Source organism: Agelaius tricolor, unplaced genomic scaffold (genome assembly GCF_023055355.1).
Source record: "Agelaius tricolor isolate 1412-34295 unplaced genomic scaffold, bAgeTri1.0.p SCAF_4, whole genome shotgun sequence".
In the NCBI taxonomy this organism is placed as follows: domain Eukaryota; kingdom Metazoa; phylum Chordata; class Aves; order Passeriformes; family Icteridae; genus Agelaius; species Agelaius tricolor.
In genome coordinates, this window is record NW_027269264.1 from 31,937,467 (window position 1) to 31,945,626 (window position 8,160).

The following is an 8,160-nucleotide window of genomic DNA, read 5'->3' on the forward strand; positions in this document are numbered from 1 at the left end:
TTCAGTCTTGTAACTTAGTTTTAGGTAGTCCTGCAAGGAGCATGAAGTTCAACTCATGGATGTGTCCCTTCTAATTTAAGATACTCAGCAATTCAATGAAAATGATGTAAAATTACTTTTCCCCTGCAAAACATCAATTGAAATTAGATCATCAGAGTTGCCATTCCAGAAAGATATAATTTGAAAAAACATTTGTTGTCTATCAATCACATTCTGGACGGAATCCAGATAACTGATTTTAAGGATATCTTAAAACTGTAAGCACCAAGTTTTAGCCCACATTTCTTTAAAAAAACAGGTTTTTGAGACTAGAATTAGTCTGTTTCTACTTGTTTGTCCTGTTCACCACTAATAATGTTTCAAACATTAGCAATTTCACGTTAACAGAGAATATGAAGTCTCCCATACCACCAAGTTTTTCTAGATCTGGAGACAGCAGCATCCAGGCTGTAAGAAGGACACCTGTGGTGATCCTTTATGGGGTGCTAGAGGACTGGAAATGGGCAGTCATCACAGAGGCGTCACCATCAGAACCATGGACCAGAGCTGTTGCTCAGCATTGGCATAGCCCAGCAGGCAGGAGAAAGCCCGCTGGAGCCAGAGAGCAGCTCCCGGTGGCTCAGTCCGAAGGAGATGAGCTGGAAGGCAGGCACCGCTGCTCTCTGGCATTGGCAGATGTGTGCAGCTCTGCAGCAGCTCTCCAACCAGCACAGCTGTCTCAATTAGGGTCCTTCTCCCAGCCCGGCTCCTCGCAGGAGCGCAGCGCTGCGGATGCTGCTCGCTGCCCACAGGTGGCAGTGAGCCTTCACCGTTCGCCAGGGAGAAACCAAATTTGCCTCTGAGCCTTTGGGTGTTTGTAGACATCGGCCTGACGGCCCCTGCTTGAGGTGCTCGGGTCTGGCTTTCGGGGAGCCCTGCAGTAGAGAGCCCTGCTTTTCCTCTCTCCGAGTGCTGTAACATAATCTGTGCGAGTGGGAAGGGTCTGTAGGTCTGTCACAATGAGCAAGATCTGCTGAAAAACTCACTCAAATCTGAGATGTCGAATGGTGTCAATATAGTTGGAAAAGCAACACTTCAAAGCAGAATACGTTTCAGAGTTGGTGATAATTTTATTATCTGTATCTGCCTGAACACAAGCCTGGTGTGAAATGACAGAGCAAGGGAGAGATAAAGAAAAGGAGCTGAGGAGATCAGAAAATTGCTCATTCAGGGTAATAAATTGCTCATTCAGAATAATAAACTTTGCTGTCAAAAAAACACAGCTTCCCTTGGATTTTTCAAAGGATAAAACCACCATTGTTTACATTTAAGCTACCCTCTCTCCCACGTCCTTTATCATAACAAAGTTATTTAAGTTCCCTATGAAACAAAAGTATATGTTTGTGATGTTCCAAAATACATGCTGAGTACAAATTTTCAAACCTTCACAGATAAATAGATTAGATTAAAGAACAAAAACAATGGTGTTAAGTGGAAAAATAGACAGTAAGTAACATTTGGCCAAGCTGAAGATGTTTGTATATACTATATAAAATCTGGGTATCTGTCCCTTCATTTTTGTCCTGGCATCAACAACAACATGCATCGTGTAGGTTTGTGTTTTTTGGGTGCTTCTCCTTTTTTCTTTCCAAAAATAACAGCAAACTTCAAAGTGACAAATAGCATCAGCAAACTGAAAAAACAAAACAAATGTAATTTTGTCTCAAACCACTGCCCAAATGTGACTTAACTATGTGAGTTTTTCTCTGCTCTCAGACAGCTGTGACCATCTGCCAAGTGACTGGGAACCCATTGCATCTGGTGCCACCTGCATCTTGATACACACAGCAACAAGCCAAGTGTTGCCATCATGTATGTTTTTGCATCTTCACTGAATCCACTGGGGCTGCATGCATGTAACTGAGAGTTTAATCCCAGTGGAGTTCTGTTGTGTTTCCCCGTGACTAAGTTCAGTGGACTTCAGTGGAGTCACAGGGTGTAACTGAGACCAGACACACTCTATTGATAAATACTTTTACTAGTAAGTCCTTTTACCAGCCTGGTGCCCTGCTGCAAAGTTTCCCCTAAAAAATGGATATTCTGACAAATAGAGAGCTTGCTACTGGACATCTACAGCTTGGTGGACTGATCTTAGGACAAAATTTTTAACACAACAGAATCTTCTGCTGTTTTCTTGTGAAAAAGCAATTCTGTGACAATACTGTGAATGGTCCATTTCCTGCCCCTGAGCCAATGTGGAGGCACAGGTCCCATGGGAAAGACCAGCTCAGGATCTACATCTAGTGGGAAAGAGATCTGGAGACAGGGCCTCAGAGGCCAGCCCTCGGGGTCCTGCCTCTCCAAGCCAGGGGCCAGACTGTCTTTGTGAAGAGCAGTAGGTTCATCCTGTTCTGCACCCAAACTAAGCTGATTTATTTTTGGAGACTCCTGATCTGGAATGGCCCTGATCTGAATGTCTGTAGCGAGTAGGAGGCCCATCCCAGGGAGCTAGTAGTGCAAGTGCAGAAGGTGAATTCTGTGTTGTTTTGTCTCATCAGTCCCTGCCACAGAAGAGAAGATTTGTTCTTAGGCTACCTAGAAAGAGATACTAGGTAGACAATGTTTGTACTTTACAGGGAAACAAAACCCTGCTTAAAGAGTCCCTATATCACCTTGGGACATATATTTTTTTAAATTCTGAATAAGGTGCTGCAAGGAAAAACATCAAAAAGAAATTTGCATTTTTTATTTAATAAAATTAATCTTTGCAGTCTTTGTTATTTTGTATACTATGTGCATTTGTGACTCTTTTGGGCAGAGTAATTTTCACAGGATCTGCATATTGCAATTTTATGCAGGAATAGAGTTCACATACAAAGTGAAGCCAGAACTGTCTGGCACAGAGCTCCTAAGGACAGATGGTGCCACCTGCATCCTCGAGTAAGAATAGTCCTAGCCAGGTTTGTAAACAATGACTTATTTAAGTGAAAGAGGGGAAAATAAAATCTATGAGCTCTCCTCCTATCTAAGTACAGAACATTTACAGCAATAGAAAAGTATTAAAATTAAGCATTATTGAGAGCAGTGTTTTCACTGACTCACAGCTCTCAGGATACATGGAAGTTCTCACTGCTATTCAAATCTGTTGTTTCTTTCTTGCCACCCAGCTTCTTTTCCAAAATATATTTGAGCCACAGGTCATGGAGTTTTGTGTAGAGGCCTCCCCTATGTTCTCCTTCTTCCTCTGAACAAGGTTATTCAGCCTTGCAGTTTAGTTTAAGCTGAGGTTTTTGACAGGCTTATTGTTGCAAATATCAAGACCAAACTGAATTTGCAGTTCAGTCTTGATACCTTATTATCTTGCCACTGAAATAAAAGATGGCACAAATTCAGCTCTGAAGGGAGCACTGGGGATTTAAATGTCATTTGAACATACATTTCTTTAAGAAGCAGTAAGAATAACCAGTGTAAAGATAAATAAGGGAAGGAGAAAAAAGGGTGAGCATGTGAGTTTTCTTAACATGAAAAATATTCTATTTACAGGAAAAACATTTCTTTCATTGATTGTCATTGCACTCCATTTCTTGGTAAGAAAATATTTGTGCTGTGTCTGTTTAAAATTTCATCTGTCTTTTGTGGAAGGACATTTGAAAAAGGATAGTTTTTCACTTATTTAATAATCAATTATTCCCAAAAGTTGGTGTGTTTTTTGTGGGTATACAGATACATGTCTATATACCACATTTTATGCCTAGTGAAGAATTTAAACAGTAATACAGGCACTAGCTGACATTGGGTTTGCTTCTTTGCAAGCACTGATAACTGGCAAGCAGAGGAAATTTAATTTGTTTATAAAGTGAAAATATAAACAAACTTACTATAGGTCTTTCCTTGTTAGATTTCTTCTAAGACATGAAAGAGGAGCCTATTCAGACCTACTATCTGCTTGGTGTTCTTGAAACCAGCAGAGGCTACAAGGTCTGTTGACAGGTTGGTCTATTGAATATTCCATAGGTTCTGGCACCTCACATTTTGGAAATGGACTTAATTGGTAGCCTTTTACCAAGAGATAACAGTAAATGTTTAATCAGTAACATTATTTCATATCAGACTGAGCAGAAATGAACCAGAACACTTTTTGTGGTCTTGCCATTCAGTATAAAATTAAAAAATGCTCAAAACAATCAGGTTATTAAAAAGGCTATTAAAAACCATGTCACCAAATTTTTACAAGATTTAATGAAATTTTTTTTTCCATTTAAATTTCAGGATGAAGTCTGGCTCTGCTTTAGACTTAAATTTCCAGTTTTGTCCATTACTAATTAGAATTCTTTGTGATGGAGAATGTTCAGGTGCAAAAATGAAAGCTACCCCCTCTCACTGCAGTCGGGAGCCACAGGAATGAATGTTCATGGAAATGTTTGTGTATACCTTACAGAGCCACAAAACAGCACCCGGTTTTGATTTGTTTAAGCTACATTTTTATTAATAAAATTATATGTTACATTGTTTGAAGACTGACTAAAGCCAGAATGGTGGTTTTGTATGACATCTATGCAATTTAGATAGAATTCATATGAGGTAAAGTAATATGGATATTTATAGTCACTTTTATTTTCTGTTGTGCTTGAGGTTGTTAAACTTTTTTATGCTCTTTTCTTTTTAGACTAGGGACCCTGGAATAAATATTTGAAACATATCTATAGCATATGTGTTTTCATAAACTATATTTTTATTTTACTATGCAAGTACGATATGAAGAATATCCCTTTTTGCCAGGAAAGCAAGATTTGATAAACTCAGCTGAAATGGAATTTAATGAAAAGAAATGAATGAGGCCTTAACAGATTAGTTCATTGAATGGTTTCAAAAGTTTCAAATTAAATGACACATTAAAATGCCTGCTTTGCCAGCTTTTCTGGCACAAAAGAGCTACAACAAAATGTAACTAAATCTCTTTTAACATTTGAGTTATAACAAAACCACAAGACAGATTTTTTAACAAAGACCAGGCTACAGACAGGACTGAACAGTTTGAACACTGACTTCTACACTTATAAGCCTCAATGAAGTGTTAGTCTCCCATGCAGAAGTAAACAATAAGCCTGTAGAAGGAAATAGAGGCTTTAAAACTGCTTCTTTTACCTTAAATCTGGTTTCTCAGACCTCTCCAGGTAGGGTTTCAAGCAACAAAGTCACCAGACTACTATCTTCCTTCAAGTGCCTTGACAAGTTATTTTCCAGCCTAGTATTACTGAGAGCTTGATTTCTCCTGATGACTTGATATACAAACTCCACCTTTCAGAGGAGGTTGTTTCTCAGGAGGAAAAAAGAATATATAACCTTATTCATTTCTGCATTGACATTTTTTTCAGATCCTGCTGTGTGATATTGAACTTGTCTTGAAGCTAATATGCCAGAAAACTGTAGGTAAAAACAAAAAAAAAAGCAAGCAAATAAATAAATATTTTCTAAACCCTTTCTGAAACTCTGTTAAGATAATGCTTTCTTTATTAATTTTGCATTCTCTGCCTGTAATTTTTCTTTAATTTAGTGAGCACTGAAATTTTCTGCGATGTATATTACTATTCACTCCTGAAAAAAAGGTTGGGTTTCTTCTGGATTTAGAAGGAAAGAGCCCAGACAGGTCAAGCCTGTGTGATCCACAGAGCATTTGAACACTGAAGGAGCAATCAAGCTCTTGGCATGGGAGAGCAATACAGCTGAAGTCAGAGTTCAAGGATAGGTGGGGTGGCTGGTAGTCCTTCCCTGGAAACAGTCATGAGAACCTCTCTGCAAGGGAACTAGGCAGCCTGGCTATCAAGTGTTTGCTGCACATGCAGAGGACTTCTATTCACACCTCTTGATAAGGTTCTTTCTTATTTCATCCAGCCTCAGGAGATCAATTCATATGTTTGTGAACACTTCCCCACCAGCAAAGAAAACACAGTAAAATGTGAAGACCACCCTCTTTGGGAAGGCAAACTGAGAGAGCTGTGACAGAGAATGGAAGAGTAAGGATATTACCATAAGACAGAATCAGAAAATTAGAGCTGTTTAACCCATCAGGAAGGCTGCTAAATCCCCCTGTGCCGTGAGGGTGCAGTGGGAGCAGAAAATCTGGACCACTGACAAAATTAATACAGTCTCCTGAAGCTTCTGATGCTTGATATAACTGAATAACCTCAGATCCTTTGTCTGATCCTTTGTGGTGTAACAAAATATTTACTTGGTGCTGTCTTTGCTGCCTTTCAGCTAAACAGGAGTTTTCACACTGGCTACTGTGAGAACTGGGGTGTTCAGGAGGAGGAAGAAGCTTGATATGTCCCTCAAAAAAAAGAAAATCAGGTGGAAGAGTAGTTGATAGATCTTGGCCAAAAGCTTAAAAAATGCTTATAGCCTAAAAAATGCTTTAAAATGTGCTAAAAAAATGATCATCAAAAGCTGCCAGCATAACTGGAAGGAAAGACCTATCACTTCTAAATGGATGTCTAGAGCCTTTTTCCATTCGACAGTTTTGAAGGTTATTGGAAGGTTAAGAGATCGGTTTATAAGCTTACAAAAATTAGCTTCTTTGTGCAGTCATCACCAAGTTTGGAGAAGTCCTCCAAGATCATTGAATGTAACCATTAACCCAGCACCACCATGTTCACCACTAAACCATGCCCCAAGTGCCACATCCGCAAGCCTTTTGAACACTTTCATCACTTCCCTAGGCAGCTTATTCCAATGCCTGACCATTCTTTCAATGAAGAAATTTCTCTCAGTATCTAATCTAGACTTCCTTTGGTGCAACTTGAGGCCATCTCTTCTCATCCTGTCATAGATGTCAGTTATGTGGGAGAAGAGGCTGACCCCCACCTCGCTACCCCCTCCTTTCAGGCACTTGTAGAAAGTGATAAGGTTCTCCCGAACCTCCTTCTCTCCAGCCCCCACAGCTACTCCATGAAGGACTTATGCTTCAGACCCTTCATCAGCTCTGTTGCTGTTCTCTGTACACACTCCAGCATCTCAGAATTGTTCTTGTCATAAGAGCCCCAAAATTGAGCACAGGATTTGAGGTGTGGCCTCACCAGTGCTGAGTACAGGGGGACAATCCCTGCCCTGCTCCTGCTGGCCACACCATTGCTGGCACAGGCCAGGATGCCATTGGCCTTCTTGGCCACCTGGGCACTGCTGGCTCCTGTTCAGCTGCTGTCACCAGCACCCCCAGGGCCTTTTCCTGTGGCAGCTTTGCAGCCACTCTGCCCCAGCCTGTGGCACTGCCTGGGCTTGCTGTGACCCAAGGGCAGGACCCAGCACTGGGCCTTGTTGAACCTCACACCACTGGCCTGGGCCCATGGTCCAGCCTGTCCAGACCCCTCTGCAGAGCCTTCCTGCCCTCCAGCAGATCAGCACTCCCACCCAGCTTGGTGTCACCTTCAAGTCGATGGAGGGGGGGTCCTCGATTCATTCATCCAGATCATTGATAAAGACATTAAACAGAACCTGGCCCCAGTACTGAGACCTAGGAAACACTACTGGTGACAGTTTTTCCACAAGAATGCTGTGGGAAAGTGTGTCAAAGATTTTAGTGAAGTCCAGGTAGAAACATCCAAAGCATTTCCCTCAACCACTGTGTAGGTCACCCTGTCATAGAAGGGATCAGGTTGGTCAAGCTGAACGTGCCTTTCACAAACCCCTGCTGGCTGGGCCTGATCCCCTGGTTACCTGTACATGCTGTGTGATGGCACTCAGGATGCTTTGCTCCATGATCTTCCCTAGCACCAAGGTAAAATTTACAGGCCTGTAGTCCCCTGTATCCTTCTTCCAGCCCTTCTTATAGATGGAGGCTACATTTGCCAACCTCCAACCAACTAGGACCTCCCCATTTTAGCCAGGACTGCTGGTAAACAATGGAGAGTGGCTCAGAGAGCACTCTCACCATCTTCCTCAGTCAGTTTCCGCTAGTTATGTTTGTATTTTTATGATGATTATCAGTACTCATTGAAATATCACTGAGTCCTGAGGCCCAGGATACCACTCTGCCAGGTTGTAGATAGGAAGAGTCTGTTGCTAAGCATGAAGTAAACTACAGCAAATGGGTAACATAAAAGGAGATACTAGACAGCAGTGGTCAGTATGTGTACTGCCTCTGAATGGGATGGAATTAATTTTTTTTCATAGAAGTTTTTGTGAGAG